At 36.3% G+C, this 20,795-nt stretch overlaps 1 protein-coding gene across 37 annotated transcripts in view; it reads right to left on the bottom strand.

Annotated features, from left to right (window-relative positions):
• Nucleotides 1–20,795, bottom strand: part of TENM3 (teneurin transmembrane protein 3) — a 1,291,416-nt gene that overhangs the window by 325,756 nt on the left and 944,865 nt on the right. The window lies entirely within an intron of this gene.

Below are 20,795 nucleotides of genomic sequence, written 5' to 3' on the forward strand. Positions count from 1 at the left end.
GAAACTCATCTGTTCCCTTCAGTGTAAAGACAATGTTGAGAGAAAAAGGTCACTTTTTTCCCCTCTTCCAACCACTGACTTATGTATCCCAGCCCTGGTCTGATCGCATGATACAGCGAGTGTTTGACATGCATCCCCTGACAGCTTCTTAGCAGCAGTTAGTCTGTTCAGCTTAGACTCCAGAAATAATAGGAGCACAAAGGACTGACAAGTTTCAGCAGTCACACACAGAGCACCAGCACTCACATTTGCAGTAGCTGTTTCAGATATTTGATGTACAGTGGGCCTAAAGCTTAATTACAAAATAGACAGATGCCAGCATATGTATTGTAAGCGGGCAATCTGTACTGACGCACAGAAGCAGTGGTACTTGATAAACATTTCTTAAACAAACATATGAGCAGTACAATCACCTGTTTCCCAAAGACTAACACTCAAAAACACACTGCTCCAAGCCTTTTTGGAAAAGCTTTAAATTCAGTTCTACTTCCTCTTTAATCTTGTGATTAACAAGGACACGGAAGACTGTCAATTTATACATATACAATATATAGTTTTATTTGAAAATTGTATCTGTCAGAGCAAGACAGACTCATGCAACATAGTATTTAAGGGGTTAATTACTGTTTACTTAAAACTTCCCCTCCCTTCACTTAAATAACCTTTTTATTTTGCCAAGCAAGCTCATTTTAAATACAAACACAAAGGATATTATAGTGAATATTTCATCTTTCAAAAAACATGAGTTAAAAATCTGACATTGTATTGAATGCATCCACATGCACTGACCCACAAGTTTGTGTTTAACCATGAGAAAATCTAGAGTATCCTTTGACCCTAAGCATTTTTACCTATCTCTTTCATTCTTTTCTTCCTCTGGCTGAAATCAACTCAGTTTTCAAGGAAGATGATCACCTAAAGGCAAAGGAAAGACTATGATGCTCTCCTTAAATAAAAAGTGAAACCCATAAAAACCCCAAACACTCTCTGCAGGGAACAAAGTAACCCACTCCCCAAATCCTCAGTGTTCAAATAAGGTCTAGCAGGTCATGGTTTTTTACCTGACATCTTTCCCCCATTTCCCTCTTTCTCGCCAAATAACTTGAGATACATCACAATGTCAAATTTGGTCTCCCGGTTTTGCTGAAGGACTTTTCAAAGTCTTCATTATTGAGATCAATGAACTCCTCTCTCAGGCTTCAGCAGAAAGAAGAGCAGCACTCTATCCTGGTAATCTTTGTCCCAAGTGTCCTTCTCTCAGAACCACCTCCCTAAACATGGCTAAAAATTATCAATTTCACAAAAATTAAAAAAAACAAACAAACAACCCCCCCCTGTGTTTGCACTTACTTATAAATTTTGTTTTAATACTTTCTTGAGAGAAAATACCAGAAATAGATATTTGTCATTCTGACTGCAGGACAGAGCCTCTGTTTCTGATTTAAAATCTCCCTATATATCTCTAGTCTATACAGACTATCACAAGCATGCCAAAGAGTCAAAAGTGGTCATAAACTTCCCACCTTTCAAATGTTGCATGTCTGCTATCTCCCATGGCAAACATCCTGTGCAAAACTGAGTAATCCAGACAGTTATAAAGCACTTCTTGATCATTTTATATGGTCATCTCAGAATCTCTCAAAAAAAAAATTACATTATTACCATGTGAAGTTTTAGATTATGTCAGGTACTAAAAAGTTCTAATAAACACGTAAGCTCCTTTGCCCAACTCTAGGAAAAGAGGATTTTTTTTTTTTTTGTCTGCTAAAGAGAACAATTCAAATATCTGTTCTGTTCTTTTGGTAGAATTTATTCTAAAATAAACTAGAAATTATTCTAAATGATATAGCAATTTTAAGAAAAGGAATTTTTTTCCCCCTTCAGACAGGCATCCTGCCTGAACATCCCACATACAGAGAGAATACAGGGGACTGTCAGGCTGCTCTCCTACCAATTAACAGAGCAGCTACTGCGCCTGCAAATGGGAATCAGATAAGCTGCTGATCACAAAAGCAGCTGCAGGCTCTCCTTAGCCACACAATCCACAGAATCATACAATCATTAAGGTTGGAGAAAACCTCTAAGATGATTGAGTCCAAAGTCAAGTCCACAATAAAAATGTGTTCCCAAGTGCCACATCTGCATTTTTTTAAATAGATCCAGGGATGGTGACTCAACCACTTCCCTGAGCAGCTTCTTCCAGATCTTGACAACCCTTTTGGTAAAGTATTTGTCCTAATAACCAACCTAAACACTCCCTACCCCCAGCACAGCTTAAAACTTGAGGCTGTTGATTCTCATCTTCAACAAATACTTCAGCCCTAGAAGCCAGCTTGACTCTTCAGGACAAAATATCTCCCCAAAGGCCACGGCAGAGTAAGATGCCCAGCATACAGAAGATATATCTAGAAATTCATACCACAAGTTCAACAAATTACTGCAGCTATTTTTGTTGTTTTATAAACAACAAAAAACATGATAAAAACAAAAAAAATACCAAAAAAACATTATATAAAGCTCAATATAGATTGTATTCAACTCATCATTAGGCACAGGAACTCCTATTTAGACCAAAACTTTTAACTAAGAAATTGAAATATTTCTCTTATTTGTCTCAAGGCAATAACAACCAATAACATCACTGTGCTCTGTAAAATTGCTGGTGATGTTTCATGCTGGAAAGGAAGTCAAAAGTTTGGGTTTCTTACATTTCTGCTGGTGAAGAGTGAAAAAAAACCTGAGCAGCAGAGCAAAAAAGACAATTCATTCAAGACAATTAATTCAAATTCATTTATGCCATTAGGTTTACCTGTCCAGTTCAGATCCCTGTCCTCTGGGCTGCTGTGATGAACACAGACAACCAGTGCTTAGGAACAGGGATTTTTTTAATTTTTTTTTTTGCTGGAATTGCTTACCAGCAGTAATCTTCAAGGCACACCATATTAAAAAGGAAGGCAAACAAAAACAGAGAGTTAAGAATTTATCTTCAGCTGTAAACAAGAAATATTAACTGGTATAATGACTGCCATGTACAATACATTTATTGTGTCATATGCCTCCCAACAAGCACCAATGCAAATTATACTAAGAAAAAACAATCAATTATATATTTCTAAATTGTTGTTAAAACACATCCAGAGCATACAACAGAAACATTCATGTAAGATACTATCAATTTCAATATATTTCTTAATTTTTTGTATTTAAATTATTGCCTGATTGCAAGAAACATCTAGAAAAATACACACAACTGTCTGTAACAAACCAAACCAATCAAATCATCTCAGTTTAAGGTTCATTCCTAAGTATAGAAGGAACATGAAAACACTGATGAACGATGGAAAATACCTACATGAAAGACTTTCATTGTTATTTGCTCTAAAGTTTGTAAGTTCTGTGAATGCATTTTCAACATAAAGTCTTAAAAATATATTTGTATTTGTTATTTATGAGATTCCCATTGTCTCTTCCTAATATGTTCAGACACTGAATTGTGTGCTAAAAACTGGAAGAATTTCCACAAATTAATTGCTTGCCTATGTTCTACTAAGATCATTAAACATTACTGGTAGCAGTAAAAAACACTGTTCGTTAATTTTTATGGAAGGGCAGAGGAGGGAGGAAGAGGGTACTAGGGTCCAGAGTCAGAGGAAAACAAGCATTAAATAAAAAATGAAACCAAATGCATTTTTTGGAGTGTGTACACAGCCATATGCCACTAAACCTGCTAACACTTACATATGTACTTAATCTTACTACTTTGAAGGGTCTAATGTCTGGAACAAAATTACACATACATTTTTCAAGGCCAGACACATGTGTGAGTCAGCCTATCACTATGAAAAATTTGTTTTTCTTGTTGAATGATTTACATTCCAGTATTCCAGTTTTAAGTAAGCTTTGACATCACCTTAGACTGATTAGTCAGAATCTCAGAATCTGTGATGAGTAATAAAAAACCCACTGTTTGTAACATGCTGGATGGAAACAATCTATAATTACCAAAGCTGTTTCTTTCATAATTGTCTCCTATAATAATTTACAATCCACATGCAACTATGTGTTCTTTACAAAGATAATCTTGAACAGGATTGTAGGAAAATGTTCAACTCTCCCTATATTTTTGTTTCTAGCTGCTCAGGTTCATAAGGTGCTTCTCAAGAGTTTTCCAAACATACTTCTTCACAACAACAAAGCAAACCTAGTTGACAACACAGATTAGGATTTATGGCAAATTTTTTATTTTTAAAAGTTCTATTACAAGCTGCATAAAGAACACATAATAGCTAGCTTATTTAGAGTAAAAAATACTTGTCAGTAAAGCTCCGCTGATGCATGATGCTTTGAAACCCATGGTTCAAACAGAGAGAACAATCACAAATCACACCCTTCACTAAAAGAAGCAACGTGCAAAGTATGACTTGAAGCACTCTTTTGGGAATTGTGAACTATTTAAATATATAAAAATTTACCTTTATGTGCTAAAAGAAGCCTTTCTCTTCCAGTCTTGGAATCTTTACCAATTTATTTACCATGTTCACTGATTTTTCTCCCAGCAGGAGCCAGCAGCAGCAGCTGGAGGAAGCAGAGTTTGCCTCCCTTCCTCCATAGCAAGGTCAAGAAAAGAATAGGTCAAGGTTTGCTAGAAGCCAGAAGCCCCAAAGCCAAGCTCCCAGAAAAGGGGCTGCCAGCACTCTCTCTTCCTACAGCTCTTCCCACTCCATGTACTCTCTAGGTTTCACTGCTAAGTACTGAATTTAACTCAGGTAAAGAGCACAGATTTCAGGCATACATTACAGACACAGAACCCAAAGGATTTGTTAAGAAGGTGGCTTTTGTTTAAGGGTTGCTGAGTTCAATATCCCTCACTACTTGCTATATAAATCTTGCTCAGTTTACAAAAATGTATGCATTCTCATTTGTGATCTCCAAACTTTCTCTTTCCTTTCCTGGAAAATGATCTCAATGATCCCATTTTATCATATTTTGATCATAATACTTGAGAAGATTAACACCATGGGTATAGCTACCATGTCTGATCTTGCGTGGAGAAAAGGTGACTTTTAAGGTTTTCTATCAGCTTCTTGAAAATAAAGTTGAAGACCAGACCAATCACCCGGCCCTGAATATTCTGGGTAACTGAAAAAAATTAAAATTTCATTCCTTCATTCAGAATGTTTTAATCAGCACAACAACAAACATTTTAGAATTATTATTTTAGAATATCATCTAAGACAATAATATTACCTTAGGAAAATCTATTTCTTCCTTACACATAGCAAGATTCCTTAAAAAAAAAAAAAATCACCCACAGGAACAATAACATAATGGAAAGGAGGCACAGCAATTTTTTTCATGCCTAATTATCTTCCAACCCTTCCAAACGGAAAACTATTTGGGAATATTAGGAAGTCATAAGACTGCAAATACAATAAAGCACAAGCATAGAGAGCATCTAATGCGAAAATCAAAATTCACCCCATGGAAGGAATTTTTTTTTTCCCATTGACCCAAAAATTTGATAATATTTGAGAATAATGTTCTGGAGACTTCTGTCAGACAGCTGCCTTAGAGACAAGATGTTCAGATCTTAGACTCCAAAGCTCTGTAGCTCCTTGAATTACAATGACCAAATTCAGATTTTTAACAAGTAGCAGTAGTTGCCAAGAAATTATAAAAGTACCATTTGTTGATCCATACACACAAAGAAATACATCTAATACTCTGTTGATGCAATGGAGAGTATTCAAACTTCTGGTTTTACACAATTGTACAGTTCTCTCTCTTCTAGATCTTTCAAATTTCTAGAACATTTTTTTACAGACGTAAAATGAACGTGACAAAGGAGACATTTGATAAAATTTCTTCAAAGAGGCTCCAAAAATCTAAGTTGCTGTGGTGTAATGGGAGAAACATCCTCCGAGAGAAAACAGCAGACAGATGATAGCCAAATAGGTTACAAATAAATGCTTTCTCTATGGAGAAAGGTACCACAGAGTGGTGCTAAAAACCACCAACCTGAGACTGAAGATGCAAGTTTTCACTGTCTCTTACAACTAAAGAAATAGCAATTTCTTCATACCTCTTCACATTTGAGTACAGAAGGAAGCAGAATAGTAAACCAACTGAATGTTTGGCCTAACCAGTACCTTTGTTCCTATGCTTTTACAACAGCACAGTCTACAGCATGTCTTAATTCAAACTGCAAAAAGGCCACTGCCAAATGTGGTACCCTTCTTCTCTTCTACCCAAGCCACACATTTGCAGTGCTTTATGTAGCACCTGTACATCAGGATAAGAGAGAAAATCAGCCAACTGATTTTGCTGGATTTGTCTCTCATGAGTCCACAGGAGCAATATATGAGGGGGGCAAAAACCCTGGTTTCACATCTTCACTTAGAATAAGGTTCTGTCCTGTGAAAAGTTCCAAGATACACAAGAAGCAAGCAGGTGGCTGGGAAAAAAACAGTTGAAAAATGGAAAATTTAATGACTTTGACCTTCTGGTAAGGAGATTATAAATACATTTTTTACAAGCTCCTCAACTCACAGAGCTTCACAGGGGGTCACTGAGCTGAAGAATTTCCCCATGCTGCATACCAGAGCTGGTGTGAGGAGTGAGAGAAATGGCACAGCCCAGGGAAAGGTCTCTTTTGGTGGTGGGCAAGTTATATCATTTGGTTCTTTACACACCAGCATATATAAAAGAAAAAACATCATTAAATACTCTATTAAAATTATTCATAATAGTTACAAACCACTAGCTTTTCTGTATAAAGTCAGGAAAATTAATGAAGACTAGAATATAACTGAAGAAAATTTAAAAACCGATAGGTAAATGAAGATTATTCACCTGCAGAAAGTATTTTGTTTAGCTTGAAAAGCATATTTATCTAACATGCAATGTTGCTGGTTTACAGTTGTGTACTGCTCATTATTTGAGATATACAGAACAAAAATAGGTATCCACTGAAAAAATATTTCCATCTCCACGCTTCCAAAGTGAAATCTACTGCTTGTAACTTCTTCATAATAGATGACTCTTCAAATCTAATTTTTTGCTTCAAATATTGTATATTTATCAAATCTTATGTTCACAAATATTGTTCTGAAGAAATCACTTCCATATTAAACATTTTTATTTACAGCAACTCTGTAAAGCAGAGAATTTTACAAGGAATGTATTGATTTTGAGATAATAATAAATGGAAGCTGTGTTATCTACGAAGATTTTCCTCAGAAATAGGATCAAGTGATAAAGTAGGGTTGTGATTTGTAAAGGTCACATGCTGACAGATCAAATCAATCCTAATTTTGAGAATGGTTTAAGATTAAAAAAAAATTCAATTTCTAAGTGTTGGATTCTTATCAATACCTAGCTTGAAAGAGCAAATCATACCTGTAGCTCTAATTAAGATATTTTGATGAATTCACTTTATTAATTCCTACTCCTAAGACAGAAAACTGTGTTGTAAAAAATATGTTTGCAGCAAGGTTATCTTTTTACTCAGATGTTTTCTGTCTCCATATCTACCCTAGCTCCAGTATTTTTTCCAGTGTTGTACTATTTTTACTAGTAATAGAAAAACCACACACATTAAGAGAAGATGAAATTAAAAATTAAGCAATTGCAAAATTCTATTTGCAGTTGGATTTAATCTAATTAACAATATTCTGCCAAGTGCATCTTGAACTCAGAGTTTAAAAACCAAAACTTTAAGCTTAAAGGAAAAATTCAGTTAAGATAAACAAAGGGCAGAGGCCTGCTCTATCTCATTTGAACCACCTAAATATGTTTCAAGGAGAAATGCCATTGAAATGGACAAACAAAAAACTATAGTTTAAAAGAAATACATGTGTTCAGTCCCTTTGAAATTAGTAATTCTTAGATTTGGGGGGCCAAGTAGAATTTTAGCAGCATGAAAAGTGTCAATTCTAATTTCTTTATTTAGTGAATATTCAGAAGAACACACATCTGAAGCTACACTTACTCAGAGTTGTCAATTTTGTATGAACAATCTAGCAAAACACTTGCATTACCACAGCCTTTAGGCAAAGGATGCCTAGACAGACTCGGTGAGAAACACTGCATATTTATTTTTTTTTAATTTCCCCAAGCTTAATGATTGCTTTAATAAAAGTATTTTGCTGTTCTTTGTTAGTAAATACACTAGAAATATTACATACTAGAAATACTTCTATATTTATATTCTGTATGATGCCTGCTGAGGAGTCTGTGCGAGTCTCTTGCATTAAGACTTTAAAAGACTTTTCTAAAGAAAAACAAAAACTGCTTATGGATGTCTAATAACATGACTAGGAAATACAAATATCATCTGAGATTATTTCCCTTCATAAAAGTTTTACACCTTTCAGGAATATATATATATATATATATATATATATATATATATATATATATATATATATATATTTGTAAATCTAGTAATCAAGATCAACACAAAATGTTTGGTTTTCACAAGAAGGCAGCAAGAACATTTAATATTACTGACATCCTCTTGCCCAGACTAGAGAAAGTTTATTCCTCTTGCTTACTTTCAGATCCCAGATGCCCAGGTGTGGCTGCCAGCCACATCAGCCACCACCAGCGTGTCACAGTCATTTAGCACCTTTAACTTCGTGGATGTGAAAAATACCGAGGTGTCTTTAGCCAGGAGCGCTCCAAGTCACACCTGCCAAAGCCAGAGCACTGTTCTGAGCACAGCTGCTGAAGATCCTCCAGTGGTCCTGTCAGTGACAGCATCTTCCAGCAGATGGAAACGCAGGCAACGCACGCAGCTGCCGGCTGTAGGAGCAGCTCTCGTACGCGGAGTAGAAAGTGAGGGACAACAGCAGCTTCTCTAGAGCTGAGAAGATGCTTACACTACTGATGACAAAGTGATGGCAAGGAGCAAAGCTTGGTGTCTGCAACCCTGCCACCTCCAATATGCTACTTACAAACCAGGAGGAGGGAGGATGTGTTTCCAAGAACAGAGCAGACACTGGGTAGGAGCAAGTAGCCAGGGAAGATGAGCATCCAGCACTGTATCCAAGTCCTACAGTGAGAGGGGGCTACCTTGATGTGTATGATGGGCTACCTTGATGTGTATGATGGGCTACCTTGACTGTCAGAACAACTGGCTTAGGGAAACAGCAAGAAGGAATAATAAGGTGAGGAAAAAAATACGAACAAGCCAGAAATTCAGCAAAAAGGAGGAAAAAAACCCTAACTCGGAAAGAAAAAAGGGCTGTCACTGAGCAAGAGATACCAATTTCCAGAAAAGAATGAGGGAGGTTCAGCTAACCACTGTCTGCTTTCTCTAGGCCAGTATTCACATGTAGAATATCCCATTCTAGATCAATAGTGAAAACAGAATAAAATTAATTGCTTTTTCTTTACCCCAAAATGTAAAGTCAACATAAACCAATATTCCAGATTACAATACAAACTAACTTAATCTTAGTCATATATTAAACCTAAAACTGTATTTCAAAGTAAGTCAGTATTCAGGTAAGCTTAATGAAAATAATAACTGTATGCCTATGCTGACAAAGATATCACAATTTCATACTCTTATTATGACAGAAATTTTTGACCCCCCAACTATTCCAAGTTATCTTAAGGATAACTTATCACTATTGCCTTTATATCTAAATAATAAAGAAATTAGTGTCAGAGTCAGAGTCTTGCAGGGTCTCTGTTAAGGATGCTTAAACTACTTTGCTGTTTAAAAGGAGAGCAATCATTCTGCAAATTTAGAAGACTAATCCTAACAATAACTTTTCTTAATAACTACCTGCCTGCACTGTGGCTACTAAGGAGATACTAAATTACATCTGAAAAACCCATCCAGATCTCTGCATACTCATAAAATATTGAAACACTGTATACGATAGACAAAACATTAAAGTGGAAAAATGTTCCAACAAAAACCAAAATTTTCAACTTTCAAACAAAGTAAGAAACTTTAATGTCTCTCAAAGGCCTCTGGATGAAATTTGTCACTTGTACTTGAAAATTTGCTAACACTTTGTAAAGGTTTAGACAGAATTAACTTCAAAACATAATAGCTTTCAGAGCTACTCTCTGGTCAGTCAGTGACGTCTAAGTGAATTTGTCATGACACGTAAACACCATTTTGGAAGGAACTGGTTTTCCTTAGTTCACATTTGAAGCTAAAACATTTTGACTGAAACAAACACAAGCCTCCAAATAGGCTCTGACCTTTGCATAACTGATCACCTCTTCCCAAGTTCTGCAGCTGTAGCTAGCAACAACACGCTAATGAACTATTTGCCTGTATTCAACAATCTCCAAAATGCCTCAACCCTTGACACTTAAAAAAAAGCCCCACACTTTCTTTGGCTGGAATTTGATGGTAGGAGCAATATATCAGCTCTACAGTAGTGACAGCTGATTCAGTGTCAATGTAGGTAAGACTCAAGTTCAGAGCTAGAGCTGGTGTTGCTGCTCACCTCTCGGGGTACCACAGCACCACAGCTCGGGAGTTGCTCCCTTGTCTCTTGCCCCTTGCTCATGGTGCAAACTGGCAGCTCTTACCCTGCTGCAAGATCCAAACAGCGAAGGACTGTAGGAAATGTCATGTATGAATCACAATAAATGTACTTACACTTTAAAATCTAACAAATGAGAACAACCACAAACAATTTTTAAATGAAGCCTTAAGAAAATTATTCACCCAAATAACATGATAGAGTAGCTACAAGAAAACCTAAAAATATTTTTAAGCAATATGTATGACACAAGAGCTCCTATTAAAATTCACTTGACTCATGTAACTCATTCACTGACTCATGATGTGCTAAAATGAAAACACCCAAAGTAAAATATACGAGACAGCATATTCAGATTATGAGTAAGAGAGACTGGTTTCATATTGATCCCTGAAATTAATTGGAAACCAGCTAAGTTATAGGTCAGAAAAAGAATGAATGCTTCTTTCATACACTGCAAATACAGAGACAAAGAAAGGATGGAGAGAAATGAAACTGTCAAGACAGGAAGTTCAGACCACAGGGTAATAAAAAAAATGCCAACATTATATATAGTAAATGACATTTCCAGGTAAAGTATCAGTTGAGAAGTTCAGGATCAAACACACTACCAAGGTTACTCATGGAAAGTCTAAATAGCAACTATACAAGAAGAACAGTTGATTTGTCCCCAGGAGAAACACATTCATGCAAAGTATTTAGAGGGAAAGTCAGAACCAGCAGGCAAAGAGAACAGAGAAGAGTCATTAAAGGTGTCAAGAATATGTACAGCTGAAAATCACAAGCACAGAATTGTCAGTCAGCAGCATAATTTAGATCCTGTGTATAAGTAAGAGCAAATGGCCAAGAAGTGACCCTTGTGAGAAGGACTCGAGAGAGCATGGGTCTTGTCAGGTAAGAAATTACCAAATACACACCTTTTATTTTTTAAGAGATGTGTAGAAAAATGTCAACAATAAAAGGACAGGGCAGGCAATTGGATGAGAGATTTGTAGAAATACAGCAGTTATATAAGGAGGAGAAAATGAAAGAAATAATACCTGCACAGAGACTGCACATAGTTTCTCAGAGCAGTCATCATTATCCTGAGTTAGGTCAATCTCCAATGTAATTTCTTAACAACTATTATGGAAAAGACTATGAGTAAAGTCTAACACTGACTTCTCTTTTTACTATGAAACAATTCATGATAAAAATGTTCCTTAGCTGGAGGAATTTTATACTGGGCCTTCTAGAGACATGACATCTAAAACTTTTATTAACTGAGCAATCTAAGCCAACTCTTAGCAAGCAGAGCAGCAGGCAGAATAGCTCACTCCAGATACTGGGTACATTTACCCATTTATTTGAATTACCTAACTAGATAAAAATTGTAAGGCAAGAATATCACTTGTCAGCACTAGAAGACTCTCTAAGCATCTGACTAACTAGCAACTCAGTCTATGCCTAGGGTTCTGCTCAGAGCCTGAACAGAGTCTAGATCATCTCCTTCAACTTCTCTGAAACTAAAGATTTGATAGAATATGCATAATACCTGAAGCAACTAAGTTGTCACAGGAAACACATAACGGTTAATTATTATATAAAATACAATCACATAAAAGTAATAAACAGTTTATGAGAAAATAGAATGACTACCAACTTGCTCAAACCTACTTAAACCAGTAAGAAAGTAGTACCTGTTTTGTTAAGAAAGAAGTCTTAACTAACAGCATATTTTGGTAAAAACAATTTTGGGGGTTTTGTTTTGTTGTTTTGGGTTTTTTTTTTTACTATGCAGATATTGGTTGAATATTAGGGGATGCCTTACTGCCTGGAAAATAGACACATGTGACATCCATTTATGGCCTACGTTTGTTTGGTTATGTCCTACACACAGGTTAAAAGTGAAAATGTGAGAGGTCTCTCCAGTCTTGCAGTTCTCACATGAATTAAGCAGAGGCCATCCAAACAAGCATGCCTGTAAACCTGGAAACTCCTGCATCCTTTTGCCAAAACTTTGCTTTCCAAAAAATCCACATCAAAGCAGAATACTACGAGCTGCCTTTTATTGCTTAGATCAGGAGAATTGAAATAATAATTTAAAAAACCAAACAAAACTAAGAAGATAAAAAATAAATGAAGATTTAAAGGTTTTAAATCACAATGACACATCATATGCACATCATTACAGAGCACATAAATACATAACATCCTAATATTACTACATTTAAGTGTTCTATAAGGATATGTGCATGACACTCTGTGACTTAAAACATTTTAATTCCTCTGAAGAAGTTCTACAGCTTTAAAACCTGCTGCAATTTTGCATGGCTGCTGCATCTTAGATTCCTCAACATGAAGTGACAGATTCTGCAGAATATTTACTTACTAAGAGCCTTGGCAGAACATGCAGGCCTTGATTTTATTGCAGGATTGTAACTCTAGATATGCATTACCAGACCTTCTGCTTAGAATCATGGCATCAAATGCTTCAGTAATCTCAAGCAAAGTTTTTGTTCCATTGATTTTTCTCAATCTCTGAACTCCTCTGCTTAAAAAATCTTGATGCTTTGAAGCATCTAAAAATTGTTAATGTTCGCTACACAAGACATCTCTGCTGTATTGCCATACCAAGACCTAGTGCACAAATCAGAAATACACACATGTTACAGAACACAGATATTTGTACTTTATAGGACAGATTTTTAGCCCTGCCTCAACTGGTAAAGACAAGCACGTGCTAAATACTTATGCAAAAACCTAACAAAAATAAATGTTCAAGAATATACACTATATATGTACCTACAAGTTACATGTGTAGCTGCTTAGACATAATACTCTAAGAATAATCTTGCAGTATTGGATTAAAAAACCAAGATGAATGAATGAATATTGCTTATTTTCAAGTTTTAAACAGTGCATGTTTCCAAGCCAAACATGGAAGCTGGGAATGTAACATATTGCTCTGAAAACACTGAATAAACCAGCAAAATAGGGAAAATTTGTTAAAAACACAGATTGCATCATATGCCACAAGAAGGAAAGTAGATTTGGCAGTGTTTGAAAACCAGCAGCACAACAACAAACAAAACCCAAGTTTCTTCTTATTAAATATTATTTCAAGTTAGCTTATCTTGAGAAACAAAAGAATAACTCAATTATCTTTCATTCTCAAATCACAATGGAGAAAGAAATTTAGTAAGTACAGGGATCAGTTTATGTATCATGCAATAAATCAGCAAATCTTCTCTATCAGTTATAAGTGCATAACATTAACATTAACAACTGTTTCATATTCAAATTGAAAAGGTTACTGTAAAACAGAATAAAGAATGCATCTAACATCTTTCCACTGATTTTATTTACAGCGTTTCTTGCTGAAAAATTTCTGCATAACATATAGAGCTCTGCTATAAATATACCACAATTCTCCAGTTTCCTTTCAGAAAAAGTTATGCTTATCTCAAAAAAAAATCCCAATCTCCCTATTTTGTACCAGAATCTTAATAGGTTCCATAGTCAAAGACATCAAAGACTCTTTTCTTCAATGAAAAAGGCTTGAGAAAAAAATTGGAACAGCAGAGATATCCCTCTCCCAGTCTTCTCTTCATCTCTGCCAGTGATTTTCATGAAGCAGTGCTACTAATTACATGGACTGTCCAGATAGGCATTCCCTGTTTTCTGGGCAGTTTAGCACCATAATGGCCTGGTGCTGAAGCCCTTCCTGCTTCCTCCACAGCAGCTTCTGTGGCTGCACTGTGCCATCCACGCTACAGAGCCCAAAGTGCACAGGAACATTCTCAGCCCAACTCTCCTTAACAGAGTGGCTTCACTCCACTCTCACAACACACAGATACAGAGCGGCCGTGTGAACCAAGATCTGCTAATGTCAGACTACAAACATGGATTCCAACTGCTGACAAATTTATGGGAAACCAAAGAGACTGAAGCCCATTATCACCCACCCATCCAATAAAAGCACTTCCACCCACACAGGGAGGACAACTGAAGAGTCATCTGAAATATAAGTCATCTTTCACTTTCCATTGCTCCCCGGAGAAGAAAAGCAAGTTATTCTTCAGTCCTGAAAGCTTTAATTGAGGAATTTCACACATATTTGTATTTTTAGTTTGTTTACTGTTTGTTTTTAATCAAAAACTCTAAGTCAAAATAAAGTGGTAAGTTGATGGCAAGATAATTCTGTTTGAATATCACAACGTTACTTTAGCTGGTAGTCAGCCTCCAAAAACTCCAGTTATTCAAAGCGAGACAACTCGCTTGAGAAGTACATAGTAAGAAACAATCACAGAGAAATAAAACAGAGGCTAAGAGGAGGATGGTACTTTCAAGGGAGGCAAGCAATCCACAGAAAGAAATCTGCTTTAATAACTACATTTGCCAGAACGCATGGAACTAATTATGGTTCCAATATACGTAATGCATTCAGAGACCTCAAGTAACAGACATTCTACCTGGCATTTCCAGCCCAGTTGTTGAAGTATACTGATTGTAAGCATAAATGTTCATATTATGAAACAGGCAGATGGTCTGCTTCACCAGAAACATTACAGTCTGACATTTGTTATCAATTGTACTGATTTAATACTAATGAGAGTAAATGGAGACAGATTTGCAAAAATCTGTCTCTTGGGAAGATATATGTGTACCTTTAAAAATCTTTTACTTCATATTTATCATGCTATGGTACCAAGAGGAATAATGATGTATTTTAATAGAGAGCACCACTCTGATTTTTGCACGGAGTACTTAGGCCAGGAACCAAAACCTACCCGAGAATAAATTTCTTCAGGAAAAGAAGCAGAGTCTTGTTCACTAAGTCTGCCACAGCAGCAAACAAATCACAATTAAACACACTTTTTATGACAATATAAAATACCTTTATATTCACTACTGAGGCTTTCATTCAGAAGTGCAGCAATTTGAAGATATGCACAGCAAGGGTAAGTAATGCTCATTCTCCAAATGCTGAAGTGCTCTGCCCTTCCTCAGTGCGTCCTGCTGACTGCATGCTCACTACGGGCAGGGGAGAGAAGGAAGAGCCACCAGGCTTACCCAGGACAATGAGGTATCAGGAGCCCAAGCTGGGTTAAGCAGCACAGCCTGCCCCATCACAGTCACTGGTTGCATTAGGGACAGCAGCGTAAATCAGAAATCCAAACTGACAAACATCAAAGAAGGGACACAAGTTATCAGTGCTTTCTCAAGCCTAACACTTCTCCTTACACTTGTTCTTCATGCAATTGCTTCAGGCCTTAAGAATAATTAAGGCTGGCTATGTTTCTCGTAACAAAGCAGCAGTGAAATGTTCCTTGTAAGTCAGGGTCTGGGCATCAGCACGTTATCATCCTCTCAGATTTTTGCTGGTATGAAATGTCACTAGCATTCCTCGTCTAGCAGGGACGCAGAGCCTCTACAACAAACCAGTGTCACAGAACCTCCATGCTTGTTTCGTTTCCTTCAGACACTTTCTTTCCTGTTCCATTTCTTCTGCAACACCGTAGTGTGATTAAACACACAGTGATTTGTTACGTTCTCATTAATAACAGCATCAATTGCACAGAGATTTCCATGTTTATACAAATGACTTTGAGTACAAGCCCAATTTAAGGCTGAGGTGTAATGACACAGGATTATGTTACAATTCAATCGCTTCACTTCAATTTATGTCAGACACCAGAATTTGAGAACTGATTTGGACAGACTAACAGTGAACACCTGGATTTCTTCTTTTATATCCAGCACTGTCAATATGATTATTCACTCACTATTTCATCGAAAGCCAATGCCTGTTTAAAATCCCAGGTTAGAATACTAAGGGCTTTATTATGAAGCAAAAATTATATTTTTTTTGAAATTATCCATGTATTATAACAAATAAATATATTCAATATAGAGGTGTTAAAAATAAGCCTTTTAATCTAACCTTCCTATAAATTTATTTTTTACCAATAGTTTAAGAGTATTTTTCCTTGCTTGGAAAAACTGATTTCAGCTAGATTTCAAGACCCTGAGGGTCAGGCATTAAATATTACATTTTCCCAATTTTGTAATATTGAATAGCAAAGAAATGGTCACTGCCAGTAACTTCAAAAGTAAGATTAAAAGCAAGATTCTATTCCTTGCACAGATTGCTGTATTAGCATACTGCAAAAAATATGTACTGTACTTCTAGCAGAGATAAAAATGCCTCTGGTATAAAGTCAAGAAAATTGAAAGTAAAGTCAGCTGAACATGCGGTAACACACTTTCTCTGAAGCTTCTACACTGGAACACAACACAAATTAACTGTCATGTTTAAGCAATTATCTTCTATCAAAACGATCAAAAAACTAATTTACACAAGAGATACAGTAGATGCATTTCCAATTTCCCCTCTAGCTTCCCCAAGACAGTGTAACTGATCTAAACAAATACAGTCAATCATTTGTGAGAGTGTGTATGTGGAGAAAGTGTGCTTTTTAAAATTATTATTTATTCTTAAATAAAGGGAAGAAGTGTGATCTTCCCTGTAAGGGATAGACTGGAAATACAGAAGATATGTCAGTGAATGTTTTATGTATAGGGATGTTATCCAGATCAATATTCTACTTTTCACTATAAGAATTTTTTCTCACAGAAAACTGATAGTACAAATGGATACTACTCAATTTTCCAAACAAGCTTTTTACACAGTAAAGAGGGAAATAAGTGGAGAGAAAAAATTTTATATTCAATATCATGAAACGGATTTTGCTTCCAGTGACCTTGAGCAAGATGTCTGCTCCTATCTGACAAACAACAGCATCTAGAACATGAACCATATCAAGCCTGTGTTCCTAATCAAACCATGTAAACAAATCAGTGTCATTTGGCAAGGGGAGAGGGGACTGGCGTCCACAGATGACACAAACAGAGGGGAAACAAAAATAATTTTTTCCTTCATTCTTTCTAGTCACTCTTGGGGATCTACAACAGTAGAATCTTCTAATCATTCTAATCACTTTTTTTTTTTTTTTAAAGTACAGGGCTGTTACTTGTACAATTTTCATACTTTAAAGTGATTTGCTGTAATAAATTAATATACCTACACTGCTTCATACAGACTCTATTTTCTGCAAGCTATATGCCAATTCCACTAAAATCTACCACAAATAGCAGCGCCTAATTTTGAAAAGCGACTAAAAAACAATGTTTGAAAGAACAAAGTCTTTTTGTTACTAAAAATATGTCTCCTGGAGATATTAACTACTTTTCCTCTCATATTGTTTTTTGGTTTCCCTCAACCCTTCATAAATACCATCTCAAAGCCTTGCGTAAGCACTGGTACTGAAACTGGGGCTTTTTGACTAAGAAATAGAATATGAGTAATTTATATTCCAAACTTCATAACATTTAGCTATTTGTAAATTATTTCTCCTAAATTCAATCAGGCGCTTAAACACTGTCATATGCCAGGCAGTGAATATTTTTGTTAATTACTAAAGAGATACAATAGGTTTTTGCTTATTTTAAATCAAAACAGAATAAACCCCACCAATTCCATGACCTACCCAAAACTGTTGTGGCTTATGAAGCATTGATTTACAAATCTGAAGAGCAACCATCCTAAATTAACTAGAAGAGGCTGATACAGTGACTTATGAAAACACTGATGGAACAGTGCACCATTTAAAATACCTTCAGTTTTGGTTTCGGTTAGAAGCAAAAGCATGCTCCTTGGCACAGAGGCAGTAATAAAATAGGTTGTCTTCTCTAAAAACCAAAGCAAAATCAGAAATTAGGAAAAAAGTAACAAATTTTACTTGTATCACTTAGTAAACAGTTAAGAGGTGAAAAATCACTACTATGAAACCCATTTTGTTTCCCATACAGAGGCAAGATCTATTGCTAATTCATGAATGGCAGACAGTTTTTGTCAGAAAACCTGAATCTTTTTGTTCTAATTTTGAGATACACTTGAACCACCTTCCTTGGACACACACACACAGTAGCAGCACACAAATCAGCAGATGCAGGTACTTGAACCAATGCTTGCAAATCTGGGAGTAAGCATGCACAGCAGCTTAAGCTTTGAGCAGACAACTCAAAGCGCTCTCCTCCTCCTAAAAACTTCCCTTGGCTCTTAAGGCTTTTTGAAGACCATCGCCTGATGGTTCTGGAAAATCACCAGTTAAAAGTTCATAGCCTTCTTAGAAGCCTTGACACTCCAGTAACTAAATACGTAGCACATCAGTTATGACAGTCTGTGGTTAACTTTCACTACATTCCCCGAATACAGAGGTTCAGTTTTAAAATTTGATCAATACTTACATCATCCTACAAATCAGATTAACTGGTAAAAAAGCTGCAACGTATTCTTTGAGACAGTTCTCAGAAACAAATTGAGTATTTGTAACCTATTGTGAAGGAATCTCCCATTTGCAAATACTAATGGCTAATGAAAGAATTGCATTGTTAGAAGAGTCTGCAGACTACATGCATAAGTAAGAATCAATGTTACAAGCAAAAATCTGAGCAAAGACAACTGAAGTAAATTGTACATTTCATATATTCTTTAGTTAGGACCCATCCCTTACTTTATCATCTCTAATCCTGGCAAAACTCTGGGATTTGCACATTAACAGGACCTGCACGTCAATCACTGTCATCCTCTAAACCAGAAAGGTGTATATGTATTTCCACATTAGGATTAAGATTAGTTTTCATGAAGCTTTACACAAGCATAGCAACCCTATCCTCTGCTACTTCTAGCCAGGTCTGTGCCCACCTCCTTGTCCCATCCCAAAGTTGGAGTGTCCCTGTTACCAAGGCTCACCTAAGTTAAATATTTTACTTTCATAAAGTCAGTTTTAAGGTGGGTCCATTCCCCTGCCTGCATCTGCATTCATCCCCTCTAACACTCAGGCACAGGCAGGGACTCTGACAGCATTCATGAAACTGTGATCCTCACCCCATAACCTGGCTTCATCATCTGAATCCAGCAAGCATTACACCGTGAATCCAGACCTGGAAACTGTTTCTGATGCAACAGTGACTTTTTGCTGAAGCACTCATCTTCTCCCAGCAAGAGCACCATGCAAATGTACAGAGAGTAGACATGCATTGCTCTTTCTTGTCTACTCTGTCTCTTCTCCTGTACTGGTGACCTCAAGCATTCACCAGTGACATTCAGTACGCAAATCGGGTGTCTATACAAAAATCAATTTGGAGCCTTGGTAGCTAGATTTTTACTGTTTATTTCTCATTCTCCTCTTTGCAACCACAGTTAGGCATCACTACCAAAGGCATTTCATCTTTACTGATACAAGCTAGAAAATGTCACATTATCATACTGGTCTGAAACTTGGATTTTGTGGAGAATGCAAAATAAAAATTCAGTCAAGGATAGGGAAGCTGAACAAGACAGTAATTGTTGACATACATATTTGCCACAAAAATCTGAATGCAGTGGTAAAAAGCAGAAGATGAAGGAAATGAAAAATGGATCAATTACTGCCCAGGAAAAAAGTGTATCTAGGGAATAGGGCAATATGATAAGCAAGCTGACTAAACAAGCAACTATCTGAATATATTTCCCCCACCCCTGCATTATGCAAGATAAGACAGTATTGTAGGCTTCCTCCTGATGAAAGGCCACTAGCAGTTTGGAGTAATGAAAACCCTTTGAGAGACAGTCATTGTAAGGCAGAATTACAGAGGCTTAGTGGATCTATTAATGATTGATACAAAACTGAACATATATAATGTATTATCAGGTCTTATCATGTGTGTAAATTCATAAAGGGAATGCAAGGGACAGTTTTAAACAGATTCAATATTTCTGTTACAAGTAGGCATATACATTATGAAGCATCCTCTGGCTGAAAGGCAAAAGTTTTGTTATTTGAAAATAGTATCTCAAGTTATGTTTTATCCTGTCCAGTCACAGTAACTCTTGCAATGATTTCCCTTCCTCTTTTACCAAGGCGAAAAAAAAATCCATGGTCTTATTGGATTCCTTAAGCAGAAATGACATCCTGGCTCCATCTGAGTGTTTTAGCTTGATTTTTCCAGAAAAAAAAATGTTATTATGAGATGACTAATCACAAAGTCATAAAATTTGAACCATGTTGTCCAAGTCCTATCAAATTTTGCAAGATACTAGATGTCTCAGATATGAATTTCACAGAAGACAGAAACCTTACAGAAACAAAAGGACCCAACAGTGACTCTTGAAGGAAGAGCAACCGCAGCTTTGCCCCTTTTCCCTCGAAGAAAAGGCAATCTACTACTAATCAAAATTCATGTTTTATTTGTTGA

The sequence above is a fragment of the Motacilla alba genome, chromosome 4, assembly GCF_015832195.1.
Source record: "Motacilla alba alba isolate MOTALB_02 chromosome 4, Motacilla_alba_V1.0_pri, whole genome shotgun sequence".
NCBI classification, from domain to species: Eukaryota; Metazoa; Chordata; class Aves; order Passeriformes; family Motacillidae; genus Motacilla; species Motacilla alba.